This window comes from Panicum virgatum, chromosome 5N (genome assembly GCF_016808335.1).
Source record: "Panicum virgatum strain AP13 chromosome 5N, P.virgatum_v5, whole genome shotgun sequence".
Lineage (NCBI taxonomy): Eukaryota > Viridiplantae > Streptophyta > Magnoliopsida > Poales > Poaceae > Panicum > Panicum virgatum.
The window spans coordinates 17,004,548-17,022,756 of record NC_053149.1 but is presented as its reverse complement, the minus strand read 5'-3'; the positions used below and the strand labels follow the sequence as shown (position 1 = coordinate 17,022,756).

Below are 18,209 nucleotides of genomic sequence, written 5' to 3'. Positions count from 1 at the left end.
TTCTAAGTTGAAAATTATAAAATATTAGAGTCCGGTCTTTAAATTATCTAGGCCAAATTTTAAGGCTCTTCACCTCTAAATGTAATTGACAGACGCTGGACGCACGCCCCTGGCCAAAAGACTTGCTGGCCCCTGACAGATTGATTCCAGTTTCAGCTAGAGTTCTGCAGCAGTCTTTTCTTTCAACACCTCCTGCAAAATATCATTATGTAGATAAAGCTGAATTAGGGCAAGCGCCTTCTGATCCTTGCGGATCTCCTCAGGAGTCCAATCAGCCTTCCTCTTGCCGAAATTATCCAGCGCCTCATCATAATCATGAGTTTGCGCCAGAATCCCCCGCATCTTGACTTGCCATAGCGAGAACCTCGTGTTGTAATCCAGCAAAAGAAGATCGAACTTCATCGACGCCGACATGGAACCCTGATCTTCAACCACAGCTCTGGTACCACTTGTTACGAGTAACGGCGACTAAACGATGAAATAAGTAAGATCAATCACAGCGGACACACACGATTTTACATGGTAAACCCCTCCAATGCGAAGGGGAAAAATCACGGGCGCCAACCAGCAGCACGTCTCACTATTTTCAAGAGTTTGGGATACAACGCCGTATGACGGCTTACAAGAGAATTTATAAAGGTGAAACCCTAACGGGCCATACAATCCATAATCCATACGGCCCGTCCCACTTGACTGACTAATATGGTCAATTGACCGATGTATCGGTGAACACGATTGATACCCGTCAGCTAACCGCTGACCGACTTATACTGTGAACACGATGTATACCCGTCAGCTGACCGACTTATACCGTCAATACTGGCCATAGCTGAATTTGGATCACAACTCAACATGAACTGTGGAAGATATGCAAGATGGAGGAGTAGGAAGGAGCAGCAGTGACGCAGGTGGAGCAGAGGAAAAGAAGCATCGAGTAGGCACTATTGGCTCGCATGAAGCAGGGATAGCAGGGAGAGAATGAGAGCTGGCGCGCAAGAGAGAAAAATAATGAAGAAAAAAAAGTAGAGGCTTATGTCTAGAGACTATTGGCGAAGTTGTGGACTAAGGGCGTGTTTGGCAGAGCTCCAACTCTGCCAAACCAGCTCTGGAGCTGCTGCTCCACCACAGAGCAGCTTTACCGCGGAGCTGGGCTCTTATTCTGGAGCTGCAAAAATGTGTTTGGCAAAAGTAACAACTCCAGCTCCGGAAACAGAGGTTTTGATTGGATTTCCCTTCTGTGCCCTTGTTTTTTTTTGTTTGCTGTCCTTTTCTCCCTTGCTGCGCCTAAAACAGAAATGTGCATGGCGCAAGGTGGAATTTTTTTTTCAAATAACAAATTGACATGCCATACATTTGATTATGTAACAACTTTGATCATCACACTCTTTTAACACACATCAATTGTTCAAATGCTAAGAAATATTTCACTAATCCATTACCAGCTAGTTCCACCCAAGAGCGAGTGCTGTGGCAATTTCATCCCGAAAAGTATCCATACAAGTGGCACTGGCTTCCGCAGTAGATGTATCTGATGCGTCTGCTAGAACAGCAAATCATTTGTACCTTTTCGGTATGGTAGGCATAAAATTAGGATCACGATCAAACCGAGCGAAGTCTGCATCCTCACTGTTATGCTCACGAATGAAATTGTGGAGGACCATACAAGCAACCACTACCATTTTTTGCTTCCACCTGGGGTAGTTCCCCATCCTGTAAAGAATTTGCCACTTCATTTTCAATAAGCCAAAAGATCTCTCAATCACATTGCGAATTGATGAATGTTTGCGATTGAATTTTTCCTTCGGGGTTCTAGGTTCCGTACCTCTATGCCACTCAGGCATATGATACCTCTCACCCTTATATGGTGCTAGATAACCGGGGCGATTAGGATACCCCGCGTCGACCACGTAATATTTACCTACAAATGATAGAAAAAATTAATAACATAGTTTCATGGTTAATGGTTGTAATTTAATTATTGACATTGTTTTTACCTTTTGGAGGATACGTAAAGAATTTCTCGTCCACACTCAATGCATTGTATAGCACACTTGTGTCATGCATAGATCTCGGTTGTCCCGTTGACACATATGTGAATCGCATATCGAAATCACAAACTGCTAAAACATTTTGGGTGGGTATCCCTGTTTTCCCAATATACCTCACTTGCTCATCCAGGTGGAAGTGAAACCCGAATATGTGTGCCATCAAGTGCTCCAATGAAATCTTTGAAATATGGATACGCCCGCTTATCATACCTTATCCTCCTATGGATCCTATGAAATTTTGGGTCTTTTGGCCTAATGAAATCCTTTGCCATGTCCATCAAACAGTAAAGAACATCTTCAAATTTTCTACTAATAGTTTCACCGGAGTGCTTGAATCGATTTTGACATTTTCTGTTGGACTCATTTCCCGCACAAATGAATAATAAAATGCCTAAACTCTCTATAGTTGACATGTGCAGCGATGCTTTCAACCCATACCTCTGAACCAATAGCCCATGGAGGTCGAAGAAAATTTTTGTACTCATGCGCAGTTGGCTATGGCATTCTCCAGGAGTGTTGAAAAGCTCCAACATAAACCCCATTCCACTAGGGAGCTATGGCCTTTCTCTTAGCATTGCCAGGTGTAGGAGAGATTTCCAAAACCTCATCACCATTGTCGGAGTCAATATTAGCACCCATATCATTTTCTTCATCATTGTCGTCCAAGCCAATATGAGCAGGGGGGGGGGGGGGGGGCATCTCCACTAGGGGTATGATCGGGTTGGAAGACATAGGATTCCAATGATCTATCTCTTCATTTATGATGCTCCCAAACATTACATTCATCTCATCTTCATTTTGGAGAGGCCTATTCTTAAATTTCCCGACTGCCAGGTATGTCCTAAATAATTAAACTACAGTAAGCAATTGTATTGTATTCAAATTATAGAAATAAAGAAAAATATTAGATGCATGAGAAGTGCTCACATTTTTTGTTTTTTCCACCACTCGGCATCCATGTTGATAGTTCCCTTGTCCCAATTCCAACCGGTTCCGGTTTGTTTCTTCATCAATTTTCTCCAAGCACCTAAATCAGCCTTCAACTTGTCCCATTTGTTCTTAAGTTGAGATTTTTTCAACATAATACCGGTACACTGAAAAAACATTTCATTCGCCTCGGTATAGCCCACATTATTCAAATGAGTGTTTGGCCTATTTCCTTTTCTAACTTGTTCAGCGAACAACTTGCAAACAAGTGCGGTATGCTCATCATTCCAAGCCATTTGATCACCCTATCCATGATTCTCCATAACATTGTTGAAATTTGCTAAGACAACACATGTATGAAATTCTAGATAGAAGAAAAATATACCTCGTCATCCCTTGATTTTTTGTTGCCACGTCTGCTACCACCGGATGCCGATGTCGCACCAGTTCCCGCCATGTCGCCTGGGCCGTGCTGCCCGCCGGCCGTGCCCAGACCCTGCTGGCTGGCGTCCACGCCCAGGCCATGAAGGCCGTCCGCGCCCAGGCCCTTGTGGCCGCCGGCCATGCCCGGGCCGTGAAGGCCGGCCGCACCCACGCCCTGCACACTGCCAGCCGCGCCCACGCCGCCAACGTCGGCCGCCCCAAGGACGTCATGGCCAGCCACACCGCCGCCTGCAGATGGAGGACGAAGGCCTACCCTAGGGTTTCTTCTGGGTTGATTGGAGGAGGAAAACGGAGGAGGCGGTGGAGGAGGAACCGAGTTCGACATCCCGGCGGATCTCCGGCCACCTGGACGCCGTGATGATCGGCGGCGCCGGCGCCCAGGGAAGGAGATCGGAAGAGGAGGCGGAAGAGGAGGCGTCGCGGGAAGAGGAGGCGCTACGGCTGGGAGACGACGGAAAAAAGAAGAAGGCGAAGGGGTATGTGTAACGAATGGCAAAGGTGGGTAATTTCCACCAACTCCACAAAATTAGAGTTTGTAGAGCACCCCTTGAGGTGCTCCCTGGAATTGGTGGAGTTGGGAGCTAGATTCATATTTTCTACAGATCTGGAGTTCGTGGAGCTGAGGCGTTTGGCTAGAAAAATTTGGAGTGGAGCTGTTTTTTAGGATCTGGAGCTGCTTGGAGCTGTGCCAAACACGTCATAAATCTAAAGTCGAGAAAGTAGGGACAACCTCTACTTAAAAAGTAAAGATTCTGAAGTAGAGGCTATTGTTGGAGTTGCTCTAAGGTATTTACAATAAAGACAATATTTTCCAGGAGGAAACCATGTTTTCTAAATCAGCCATTAATTTTTTAAGTAGTGCAAGATGTTTAGATAGCTTGGGACTACCTATTATCTTCATTTCCGATGTATTCAATTCGTTGCACCTTCCTGGTGATTTTCTTGTTAGGTGAGATGCGGAACTACAAAATAAAAATGTTAAGTATGAGGTTATGATTTGACATGTTATAAAAACTAATTCTATATTCACAGGATGGATTTTTCTTATGACGGTTTTTTCTTATCTTGGTTATATAATTAGCAGTATGCGAGCAAGAGAGAGCAGGGAGAACTGTGAGTGAAAGAGAGTATGGGAGAGAGGAAGAGCTAAAATAGTAAAATATATGTAGAGCCTATGACCCAGCTTTGCAAACCCCATCATGCCACACCGTCCTCGGCTGAGGCCTTCCCAGGCCGTGAAACGCGGGCAGGCGACGGATAGGCAGAGCATTCTTTAAGTAACCCGATTAGCATTGAGAACTACCTTGGTTTTTACTTCATAAACCTTAACAAGGAACTCAATCCTACGTTTTGTCAACGATCATCACCAAAGTCAATGATATTTGTTTGTCAGAATATTATATGTAAATGACGTGTGTGTGTGTGTACTGCCTCCAAAGTAATCCGGCTTATGTATCAATTATCGGTCAAGACTCACGACTGTGTCAAGACTCAAGACTGCTCCCTAATTCTAGTTCCTATATACTCCATACAACACCATCGCGCAATATACACGAAGGCCCTGCACTGCAGCACTACTAGCTAGCGAGCTCGCCATCGAACAATCATCAAACACAGTGCCATGGGGTTCGAGGTGCGGAGGACGAGCCGGTCGTACGTGCGCCCGGCCGCGGCGACGCCGGAAGGCTCGCTGGAGCTGTCCGCCATTGACCGCGTTGTGGGGCTGCGCCACATGGTGCCCTCGCTGCACGTGTACCCGCCGCGCGGCCGCGGCGCCGCCGCCGCCGGCGAGGGGAAGCGGCTGCAGCAGCAGTCCCCGGCGACCGTGGTCCGGGAGGCGCTGGGGAAGGCGCTGGTGGACTACTACCCGCTCGCCGGGCGGCTCATCGACGGGCCGGCGAGCGCCCGCGTCGAGTGCACCGGCGAGGGCGCGTGATTCGTGGAGGCCGTCGCGGGGTGCAGCCTGGAGGACGTCGCGCGCCTCGAGAACTACCCGTTCGCTATCCCGGAGGGCGACCTGCTACCGGACGAGGCGCCCGGCGTGCAGCCACTCGACCTCCCTCTGATGATGCAGGTAGAACAACATATATCGTTTCATTTGAAATTGGTTAGTTCAAGGACGCATCTTTCCGGAGAGCGCCCTCCGGATAGCAACTCCGGATCCTCAGCCGGTCAACTCCATCATATCAGTGTTATTCACTTCGTGCAAAAAAAAAATGTCTCCACGCTCCTGGCTCGATCCCTCCACCCACGCGCACAACCTCCACCGTGCCGGCCGCCGCCATCCTCCATCTCACCGGCGGCGCAGACCTCAACGCCAGCAAGAACCATCGTCCTATAGCCCCTTCCCCTCCCTAGCTCTCCACCTCCACCCACACACCTCTGCCCCTGCTCCCGCTCCCACCACCATCTTCACACCGCTGGCATCATTCCCAACATCGGTAAAAATAACACTCCTAAATCTCCTCCCAATCATTCTTCCCACCCGCGCGCCTCCGCCTCCGCCCCCCCCCCTACCGCCGTCCTCTGCCTCGCCGGCATCACCCTCGATGCCGGTGAGGACTGCCCTCCTCTATCCCTTCCTCTCCCTTTTCCTCCTCCCTCCCTCGTCTTCATCTCCAATGAGCGTCCACACCCTGACCCCGCCCACCGATTATCTTCCGCCACCCGGACCGGCGACATGCTCGCCCTCGCTACAACCACCCGATTGGCCGCCTACCCGAAGCTCCTTTTGGATTTGGCAACACAAGTAACCCCAACTGTAAATCCTGAACCCCAAATCTCGACGCCTGAGCTCGTATCGTCGAGCAAAATCGGAGGTGACCACCATCACCATTGTTAGCCTTCACTTTCTAAAACAAGACAGACTCGTGTTATGCTAAAACGAGAGCCGTCTCGTTTTAGATTTTTATGTTCGTTCAAAATTGAACTAACCAGCATCATTATGGGTTGGGAGTAATTAAGGAATATATAAATCTATCAACAGCTATCCTAAGTAAAAAAATCAGATAACAAGGGTCATCCAAGTGTTGAAATTGGGCAAATTTGGGCCCTTGAGTGGTTTCAAAGGTGTTTCTTCATTTTTGAAAATTAAAAATATTCAAGTTTAAACTAAAAATGTTTACAAATGATTCATTTTAAATTAAAATCTACGGATACTAGTATTTTTCCAAAACTATAACCTACATATTAGCTCTCTACTTGTTAGTTATTCAGATTCAATTTTTTTCATATTCCTAGTATTTGTTTATTTGTGGTTTGCCTCTTATTTTTGAATAAATAAGATTCAAATTGAGCACAACACATTGGTCACATTTTTTCTAATTTAAAATAAATTAGTTTTGATTCTTTTATCTAACCAATTTTTTTTACAAACACAAAATCACCTTCGACACCACCCAAAGGGTAATATTTAACCGGTTTCAATAGTTGGATAGCCTCCATCGTCTTATTTCATAGTTGAAGGTTGAAAGTTGAACTAATGTGCTAGTTTGATGGTGGAGATTGGACTTTTCCCTTAAATTTAATATCTAACCTTTGATGTATTGACAACACAAAATTGACATTTATTGATTAGTTATGAAAATATTATAATACATAAACTTTTCTTTTAAAATAATATATTTCTATACATGTGATACTGTTGGTCAAGTTAAGTTGTTTTGACTTATGATAAATCTAATTGGATTCATACTTATGATTAGAGGAAGTCATGAACAACATATACACAGGTATGGCCATCAGTAAAATTCTATTGGAACTAGATGATTTTTTTCCTATGTTGATTTAATTAATATAAAAAGCATGAAGATATTAAGATTGATAAAAATTATTATACACACTTTGTTGAGGTGCATGTTGACTGTTACTTGAAAAAATAATTATTCAAAAATATAAGAACACTTGAATGCAGTGGGGGAGGGAGGGGCCAGCTGGGGCTAGCGCCCCTCCCAAGGTCAACCGCCAACCACAAGTAGTTATTATCAGTGTGTGCTGATCTATCATACTGCTAGTTGTGTGTATGTTTTTAGGCCAGTTTTAGTGAAAAATGTCATCATACGGTTACCAAGACTGTGAACTAGGTAACCGAACTGAAAGAGTGTCATGGCCCATCCTATAACAATCCCTCTTCTCTTTTTTATCATACCAACAAATTTAATACTTATAACACTCATATAATACTCCTAATGAGATCGGTCTTAATTGCTTTTTCACGGGTGGGTGGGTGGGTGTACGACCTCCTCTATGGTCAAAGACTCCGCCTCTGAACACATTCTTAATCACATTCACAGGCTCGAAACCAAACGTACATATTTCGTAACAGTAAGAAACTGCAGCTGAATTAGAGACTTTGTTCGCTACTCCAAAGTGAGCAGTTTATGGCGTAAGTATCTGCCAGCACTTTGTCTCGGTTGCCGTAAATAAAATATTTATATGGTGTTGTTGAACGGTCGTTAGGCCGTCGAGTTGATTAGTTTGTGCTGCCAGCATATCATAGTGGATACTGATCCTCTGTCGTCACAACACGTACTGTTCCATGATACTTTGCTACCTGACCCAATAGCTCTGGCATTTTATTTCAAAAAAAAAATAGCTCTAGCATGGGCCGTGGGAGCCACTGTCCTTAGGGCAAGCTTATGCTCTCAACCTGCCGGTGGTAACAAAGGACACGTCACCCTAGCCAGATGAGCTGATGGTGGTAGATCTTGCTACTTTAATGATCTCTGTGCAGTAGTATGAACCAATTAGAAATTTAGGAATTCGTGGTGAAGAGTTATGCGCCCAGTTTTTGCTGGCGTATGGTGAGTCACTAGCTTGCTGCTCTCCTGTTTTCTCTCTCTTCCATGTCAGATTCAGCAAGCTCCTAGCCACCCATAAGAACAACTCCAACAAATTCTATAAAACTAGTTGAATCTGCAAATATAACTAAATGGCTCAAAACAACACAATCTAATAGCTTTTGCATCCCACTCGCTTAGCTACCCAGTTCTTCATCCCGGCTCCTTTCTTCGGCAAAAATGTCGCGCCTACTCGACGCGCCATCTACCATCCCGCGGTCCCCCATGCGCATGCGCGCACTGGGCCCTTCCATCTCACCGCCGCGGAGCTCCTCCACCCGCCACAGAGCTCCTCCGCCCACCTAATCCCTCGCCATCCCGCCCCCTCGCGCCGGCGGCGCTGGGCGCCGTTCTCGCCAGCGGCGGGGTGGGGCAGACCCGTGGGATATGCACCCGGGCGGAGCCGGGGTGCTCACCGGCGCGGCGCAGGGTCGCGCAAGGGCTGCCCGCAATGAGCAGCGGCGGCGGCAGGAGAGGCCAGTGCAAGGAGAGCACGGCGAGGTCGCCATGGCTGCCTAGAGGCTATCTTCAATACTCCGTCCACGAGCTTAATTAATCCAATTCCTCACAGGGATAGCCGCTCCATGACCTCCTCCATTGATACCCTGATCCCGCCGGCCGAATCCCCCGCCAAAGAGATGTCATGCCGCCACTGTTAGAAGCGACGGTGAGAAAAATGACGAAGAACAAAGAATCAAACCACAGAAGACACGACGATTTAACGTGGAAAACCCCTCCAATGCGAAGGGTAAAAACCACGGGCGCCAGCCAGCAAGAACATCACTATATCGGGTGTTTGCGTACAACGCCTAACGGCGGCTTACAAGAGGAATAATGAACTGCGGAGCAAAACTCTAATCAAGGGTATATGTACCGGCTCTGGCCCAAGACTCCCGGCGACGGGCCTTCGCTCTGCTCCGTCGAAAGTTGGCCTTTTTCTTGTACATGATTTAGATCACATATAACATACTCCACCTTGAGACAAATTCCTTCTTGTAGCATATATCAAATCATCACCTAAACAAAACAAAGAACAGAACTTCTGGCGCCAAATAGCCTCTTGGGCTAAGCTGTCAAACCAACTAAGTTTAAGCAAAACTCAAACTTAGTTACAAGAACTGGTTTAGTCATCATAACAGCTAAATTATCATGAGTACTGATCTTGCATACCTTCAGTTTATCTTATGAAATAACATCACGAACATAATGGTACTTGACATCAATATGCTTAGTTCTCTCATGGAACATCTGATCTTTGGTGAGGCAAATAGCACTTTGACTGTCACAGAATAGATCAATGCAAGAATCAACTACACACAGCTCAGCAAATAGACCTTTCAGCTAAACTGACTCCTTGCATGCTTCAGCAATAGCCATATATTCTGCTTCTGTGGTAGACATAGCAACAACAGGCTGCAAAGTAGCCTTCCAACTTACAGCACAACTGCCAACAGTGAACACATATCCTGTGAGTGACCTGCGTCTATCCAAATCAACAGCATAATCTGAATCCACATAACCAATAAGTCCCTGATCAGTTCTCCCAAACTTCAAACAAGAATCTACTGTCACTCTGAGGTACCTGAAAATCCACTGCACTGCCTTCCGGCGTTCTTTACTAGGATTAGACATGTATCTGCTAACCAAATTCATAGCATATGATAAATTTGGGCAAGAGCAAACTATGGTATACATTAAAGAACCAACAACACTAGAATATGGGATTTTTGACATGTATTCAACATCTTCATCAGAACTAGGACACTGAGCGCCTGACAATTTAAAATGAGGTGCAATAGGAGTACTAACTGGTTTTGAATCATGCATATTAAAATGATGAAGAACCTTGTTAATATAATTATGCTGACTAAGAAATAATAAACCAAATTTTTTGTCTCTAGTAATCTCCATGCCTAGAATTTTCTTAGCAGCACCAAGATCCTTCATATCAAATTCACTACTCAACAATTTCTTTAAATTAGTGATTTCTACTCTGTTCTTGGCAACAATAAGTATGTCAACAACATATAACCGTAAGTATATAGGTGATCCATCAACAATCTTAATATAAACACAGCTATCATATTCAGATCTTTTAAAGCCATATAATAACATAAATGAATCAAACCTTTTATACCACTTACGAGGAGACTATTTCAAACCATACAAGAACTTCTTCAATTTGCAAACATAATTCTCCTTTGCTGGCACTATGAACCCTTCTGGCTGATCCATGTATATTTCCTCCTCATGCTCTGCATGGAAAAATGCAGTCTTCACATCTAACTGCTCAAGCTCAAGATCATGTATAGCAATAATACTAAAGAAAGTCCGAATTGAACTATGCTTCACAACTGGAGAGAACACATCATTATAATTAACACCAGGAATCTGACTGAAGCCCTTTGCAACTAACCTTGCCTTAAATCTTGGAGGCTCACTAGGAGACAAACCCTCCTTTCTTTTGAAGACCCATTTGCAGCGAACATGCTTCTTTTGCTTAGGCAAGCTCACAATCTCTCATGTGCCATTCTTCTCAAGAGACTGAATCTCCTCCTGCATAGCTGAGATCCACTTCTCCTTATCAACAAAATCAACGGCTTCAGAATATGTTACTAGCTCACTAGCATCCTCCACATGTTCAGCACAATTCAAAGCATAATAAGTCAGATTACACTCCTCAATTAAATGATTTGGAGGTCCACAACTCCTCTTTGATCTGCGAAGAGCAATAGCTAAATCTAGATCCTCGCGACCCAAGCCTCCCAGCTCCGGCTCCAGCCTCCCGGCGACGGGCCTCCGCTCCCCTCCGTCGAAAGTTGGCCTTTTTTTTATACATGATTTAGATCACATATAACAGTCACGCCATGGTCCGCTAGAACAACCTACCTCGACCTCTCCAGTGAGCCCCCTCCCAATCTTCGAACCAAAGCCCACGAACTGCCAAAATGGAATCCTCTCGGCGCGTGGATCATGGTGCTCTCGCTAACTCTCTGTGTTCGCAGCTCGTCTAACGAGGAACACAGAGTTGCCGCCGCGGGCGCTGGTGGCCACGCCAATGAATGTTGCCGCCACGTTCTTGCTCGTCTCGGGAGAGCTCCAGTCACCATTTACTTGTGCCAAGTGCATCACTGCGTGTGCCTCGAATTTCTGAACACCCTGGTATGCTTCTTGGTCGCTGGTGATCTGCGCTTAGAGGAAGAGGAGCTGCTGCTCGCGGTTGGATTCAGAGAAGCTGTTAGATTTTATCATTTTTTTTGCTAGCTATTTCGTTTTACATAATAGCTCAACTAGGATTTTAACTATTTATTTTTAGAGAAGCTGTTGGAGATGCTGTAATACTCGCTCTAAAGGCTCGAGGATACAAGCAGAGTCAACTCACGATGTCCATGACTAGCTATGAGATTTACCCACACTTGTTAATTATTACTAATTAATTAGCTTGTCGAGCAACGAACGTAATTGTACACTACATGTCTATCTGCAGGTGACCGAGTTCACGTGCGGTGGTTTCGTGGTGGGGCTGACCTCCAGCCACACGATGACTGACGGCCTGGGCGCTGGGCAGTTCATCAACGCCATTGGCGACTACGCCCGCGGTCTCCCCAAGCCCCGTGTCACTCCCATCTGGTCCCGCGACGAGCTCATCCCGAATCCGCCCAAGCTTCTCTCCGGCCCTCTTCCCACGCCGCGGATTTTCCAACTCCGGCGCCTCACCGTGGACCTGAGCGTCGACAGCATCGCGGATGCCAAGTCCCAGTTCCTGCAGGCCACGGGGCGGCGCTGCTCCACCTTCGACGTCGCCGTCGCCAGGTTGTGGCAGGCGCGGACGCGGTCGCTGCGGCTCGCCGACCCGTCCACGCGCGTCAGCCTCGGCTTCTTCGCCGACGCGCGCCACCTCCTGCGCGGCGGCGGCGCCGCCGGGTTCTACGGCAACTGCTTCTATACGGTGACGGTGAGCGCGGAGAGTGGCGCGGTGGTGGGCGCGGACACGGCCGGCGTGGTCGCCATGATCCGGGACGCCAAGGCGCGGCTCCCCGCCGAGTTCGCGCGGTGGGCGGCGGGCGAGCGCGTGGAGCCGGACCCCTACGATCTGAGCTTCTCGTACGAGTGGTTCGTGTCGGACTGGACCCGCCTGGGGTTAGACGCCGACTACGGCTGGGGGACGCCGTCGCAGGTGATATCCTTTGCATTCCTCCCGTTCATGGCCAAAGCTATTATCGGCGCGCCGCCGGCGCCCAAGGCGGGGGTAAGGATCATGACACAGTGTGTCGAGGAGGTGAACTTGCCGGAGTTCAGGGACGAGATGGAAGCAGCATTCTAGAACATTATGTTGCTTGTGGACTTGTGATGTAGTGGTGCGTGATGCACGCTTCAACGTGCGCTAGTGTTTTGGTTGCTGGTTTGGGATGTGTATCTTGGGCTACGGTTCAATGCGTAATAAGATATACAGGTCCATTTATGGAAATTGTAATAAGATACAGTTTGTACCAAGGCTCTACTATTTCCTTAAATATATATAAAGTACAAAATTTGTAAGGAGATTTTGAAATAGTTACAAATTTATGTTGGTGCAGTCCAGTTTAAGATTCACGAATACTAATCCTCATTTTTTTTGTATATTGTTTAATGTATCTTTGATTAAAGTGTTGCTTTCTTGAATTTTTAGGTAATCGAAGAATTGGTGAAGCAACTTTAGTATTAAAGTGTTTCTTTTCCATAGATATATCCATGTTGTAACACCAATTGAATTATTGCTTCTAAGCAATTTGACATTTGAATTTGTGCATACTATATATAATGATGAGCTCTGGTTGACATCTGGGCTTTAGTTGTCAATGATTAAAATTTATGTGATTGTGAACCATTAAAATTAAATTTGAGCATAGTACTCTGAAATTGTATTTCCCCGACAATGAATAAGAACATTAGAAGGAATAACAACAGTACTTTGTCAGTTACAGCTGCCATGAATAGTTTTTCTGTTGGTTTCAAGACTATTTTTCTGTCGGCATACATTATGGGGAAATACCTTTCATACTTGAGGAATGCTGATTTTTCTGTGTGTGGGAACCGACAGGAAATAATTTCTGTCGGTGACCCAACAGGCAAATTTAATTTCCCTGTCAAGCTAGATCTGTCAACAATTTGCCTGTAGGTAATCAATTTCCCTGTCGGTTTTCTTATTTTTCTGTCAGTTTTCTTATTTTTCTGTCGGTATTCGTTATTTCCCTGACGGTTTTGTACCGACAGGATAATTCCACTTTCCAGTATATAATATCTAACATATATAACCTTCTCCTTTTTCTTATAAACAGGCAGGTGTTGCCTTTTGTATTTTCTTGGAGCCTCTCTTTTGTAGAGGTTGATTTGCACCAAAGCATCTGGTTTGATTTGCACCAAGCTGTCCAAGGCCAAGTTACCACAGTAAACCCATAGGGTGCTATTAGTTGCATGTTTCCCTTAGAACCAGGCTTGAGGGATGCAAGGTCTCTGTGTTTGGTTGCTTATGTCAATACTCAAGCCTGGCTAGCAAGATGCAAAATGCATCGCTCAGCTTCACTTCGCTGACACGTGAATGGCGGTCATTTCCCGCGGGGGGGGGCGGGATATATGCAAGCCATTAATTGGTTAAAAGTATTATTAGAACATGATTACAGTATACTGAATAATGTTAACATATCTTAAATAATATTAAGGAGGAATTACTAACATATTTTAAATAATATTAGGGAGCCATAACATGAATGAAGATAATAGCTGCACGTATTAAATATTATAGTTATGATTATATTGTTTGTCTATTTTTTTTCTCATACAACATCCTCTCATGCGAGCAACCAAACACCACCTCATTTCAATCAGGCCAAACACATAAAAGTAACCAAACTTAGCTGTCCAGAGACGTATATACCTGCACCTAAAAAATGAGTTGCACTTAGTTCACCCCAAAGTTGTGCCGTTATTGATGTAGAAAGACGAGCATCTTCAGCAGTTCTCAATAATTCGTTCCCAATAACTGATATTAGGAGATGTTCCAATAGCAGTTTTAGAATTATTAGGGGAGTTGTTTTTGCATTCTTCCAATAATCTTATCCCAATACAAAAACATATTGGGAGAGCATGAACCCTCCCTTTATTTTGAGGGGAGTTGAAGTGAAATATTAGATAAAAGAAGATGTATTGGGGAACTGCTAAAGCCCATTCTTTTCCCAATAGTACAAGTTTATTGGGGAATGGAGCACTACTCGAGATGCTCTAAGTATCAGCATAGCATAATTCAGAACACCTAGCGTTAGCGTGATCTATCAGCCCATGTTAGTTGTCATGCTATTATATATGGTTGATGACAGGTTGTTGTTAGAGCATCTCCAGCTGAGCCTGAAAAATAAAGCCCCTACATTCGATTTTAGGAGCCGGCCGGCAAGAAATGAAGGTCCAAAATGAGCCTCAACTCCAACCGGGCCTGCAAATGAGGCCCCTATTCCTGTGCGACCCGCCAGTCAGATCACCCGAGCCGCGCGCCCAACTGCGCCAGCCAGCCGCCGCCACGCGCCCGCCCGGCGCCGTTTCCCTCCACGCCCGCCGTCCAGCGCTGCTGTCGCGCCTGGCTAGAGCCCGCGCCAGCAGGGACATAGACAGGATTTGGATATAGGGGGGCTAAACGATCATAGGCACGAGTGACAAAAATATGACATGACACATACACAAGCACATATACTAACTCTAATAGAGCATTGCTAATAAGTGAATCAGCACGAATTGCAGCATACAATTGTCTACTAATTAGCTCTTAGAGATAACAAAATAAGGTAGCATATACATATGTAATATGTTGGAGCACAAGAGACTTACATGGTTATTACATCTCTATCAACTTGAAGTTGCCTCTGCAAGGACCACCTAAATCAAAAGCTTTCAATATGCCAAGAGAACTAATCTTTGCTGCCAATTCCTTCTCAACATAAATGATCGTGTAACTTCGTGTATAATCATCTCCCATTTTATTCCGTGTGCGTGTCTTGCAAAGTCTCACAGCTGAAAAAACTCTCTCCACGGTTGCAGTTGAAACTGGAAGAGTCACCACTAACCTTAACAATCTGTCAACCAATGGATAAATGGAAATTTTACCCAATTTAACCAGTCCTTTTATCATAACAGCAAGTGATGCCACCATACTTAGCTCTGGATGGTTGCACACATCAAGTTGAAAATGTGGAAGTTGACACTCTAATTGGGCTCTTTCTTGATTAGTAAAATCAGCAGGATAGTATTTTTTTTACTAAGGTTGATATATTTGACACATTAAAGGTGTCAAGTCTTGGATCCAAAGAGGCACAAAGAGATAGCAGCTCTGTCGCTTGAGAGCTGAATCGATCTTCCAACTCGGCTAGCTGTTGATCAACCGCCACATTAAACACATCTATTTTATAGTGGTGAAGAGTTGTGGTGTTATCATGCTTGTTCCTAGACTTGGTCACATCAACGTACCTACAAAAATGCATTGAAAAGAGGGATCAATCTCATATCTTAGATTAAAACAAATCTACAAAAAATGCATTAAACAAACATACTTTAGATTTAGATCTGGAATGTCAATCTCATTCTTCTCACAAATTTTTTTACCTCTGTGAGAAGAGGTTCCCAACCATCATTTCGTAAGTCCCGAAGTAATTGCTTTTATTAGATACACAATCGATTGCATTTATGATATCTATATCTTTCTTTTGTAGTGTTTGACACAACACATCAGTGATCTTCATTATCTTTTCCATCATGAGTAAAATAAATACAAAATCAAATGTGACAATGATCTTAAGGGCACCTCCAGCATCACCACGAGAATACCTTGAAACTGAACGATCATTAGCAATATTGCGTAGCACTGAAATTGTGGCAGCAAACATTTTCTTCAAGCTCCGGATAGACTTGTTATGAGAACTCCATCTAGTGTCCCCTAGCCTTTGAAGAGAGCCTATCTGATTAGCCCCTCTCCCTGTATCAAGCTCTCCCAATTCAATTTCTCGAGTAATTTCAGCAGCTTGATTTGCTAATAATTCATCATTTCGCTTAGGAGAAGCACTAACAACATTGATGATGAAATTTGCATTCTGAAAAAAAGTTATGCACCTCTTGTACCTCTCTTGATGCTGCAACTAGAGCTAATTGAAGTTGATGTGCCATACAATGGATGTAATATGCATAAGGGCACTCTTTAAGAATTAAAGCCTTGAATCCATTCCACCCCCCTCTCATGTTACTTGCACCATCGTAGCCTTGAGCTCTAATATCTTGCACACTCAGGTTATTATCTGACAAGACAGCACAAATTGTGTTCTTAAGAGTCAATGCGGTAGTGTCACTAACATGAATAAGGTCAAGAAAACTCTCCTTGATGTGATCTTCTTTGTTGACAAACCGAAGAACTATTGCCATTTGTTCTTTTTTTGATTCATCACGAGTTTCATCTACCATGATACAAAACTTGTTGTTGCCAATTTCTTCTCTAATAGTATTCTGCACTTTTCGAGCATATATGCCAAGGAGTTCAACCTGAACTTCAGGTGAAGTGTACTTAGCATTTCCTAGAGCATTTTCCAACACAACAGCATCCACATCCTTATTGTAAGAAGCCAAAAGTTTGAGCATTTCAAGAAAGTTGCCCCGATTTATTGAATCTAGAGATTCTTCATGGTCTCTAAGTGGACATAGTTGAAAAGTTAACCACCTGATAATATCCAAACAATGCAATGATATAACTGATGTCTCTAAGTTTGAGCAAATTCTTACTTGATGATACATAATTACATACACAATTCTAATTGCAATGATATATAAAAAAAAATTCTTATTACCTAAGGGCATCAATTGTAGTCACAACCCGAACTCTTGCATCTGCGACTATTTTCTCTTTTCGTTTAATGACCATTTGGTCAATATGAGCCATTCTATTTTTGAAATTGTTATAACATTGAACTGAATAATTATGAGCTGAGCTAGTATCTTTACCCATATGAGTTAGAAAAGCACATGCTTTTCCATCATTTACTCTTTTCCAATTTTGGAACCCCTTCACAGTGAATGTATCCGAGCCGGACCTCCCAACTGGCTTTTTTGAAAAAAGAAAGCAAGGCAAGTAATATGCACGATCAGTGTGAGGTGAATACTCTAGCCACCAGAAATCAGTAAACCAATTGCTACAGAATCTCCGACGATGAATCTCCGCGCCTTTAAATGGATATTCTTTCAAAATAGGTTGATATGGACCCTCTGATATATAGAATTGTAGAGCTTCATCTTGTTGCGCCGGCAAGAGTTTCAAAATTTGTTTGCGTTTACCCGGGTCCCTCTCAAATGTTGTAGTTAAAACTCTAGCTTGTTCAATTTCAGAAGGTGCAGATTGATATTGTTTTGGTTCCGGAACTTGCATTTCGTCCAGCTCAGCAGCTTGGTCATTATTGACACTAGGATTTTCAGTAGCAACAAAAGGCTTATACCAACTATCAAGGGTTCTTACTCTCCTCATCTTGGATAAACAATCAGCAAAGCACAATGATTGAAAAGGGCGTTCTGTAATTTGAGAACAAGAAATAAAAGGGACGATGTTATTTAAACTAATCAGGGAGTAAATCAATTGCCAATCGGATTATTTAATCAAAATCTATCCGGCTATGCCCTAAGCTCCTAACCTATCCCTACCTTATCAATGAAATTGCAAATAGAAGGCTTACCTAGCGTGTGCAACAGGGAGTCAGGGACTCATCAGGGAGGACGGCGCTAGCGTCGCCGCGTTGGATGTCGACAGACGGCAACTCGTCAATCACGGAGACGGAGGGGAGGACTTCCTGCTGCCGGCACAGGATGAACTGGCGAACAAAAGATGAATCGTCGTGCGTGTGCTCCGGCCGGCTGCTGGCTCTTGAACAATTGGGTCAGGGACTTATGGGCCGGT

At 44.5% G+C, this 18,209-nt stretch overlaps 1 long non-coding RNA gene and 1 pseudogene across 1 annotated transcript; one reads left to right on the top strand and one right to left on the bottom strand.

Moving 5' to 3' along the window:
* The first annotated feature begins 4,988 nt into the window (after window positions 1–4,988).
* On the top strand, window positions 4,989–12,792 carry LOC120675794 (annotated as a pseudogene).
* Window positions 12,793–15,018: 2,226 nt separating this feature from the next.
* LOC120675891 lies at window positions 15,019–17,817 on the bottom strand. The gene is made up of 3 exons (XR_005675526.1): window positions 16,397–17,817; window positions 16,106–16,253; window positions 15,019–15,748 (listed from the first exon to the last, which is right to left on the bottom strand). It is a non-coding gene; the product is annotated as an uncharacterized LOC120675891 (long non-coding RNA).
* Window positions 17,818–18,209: the final 392 nt, after the last annotated feature.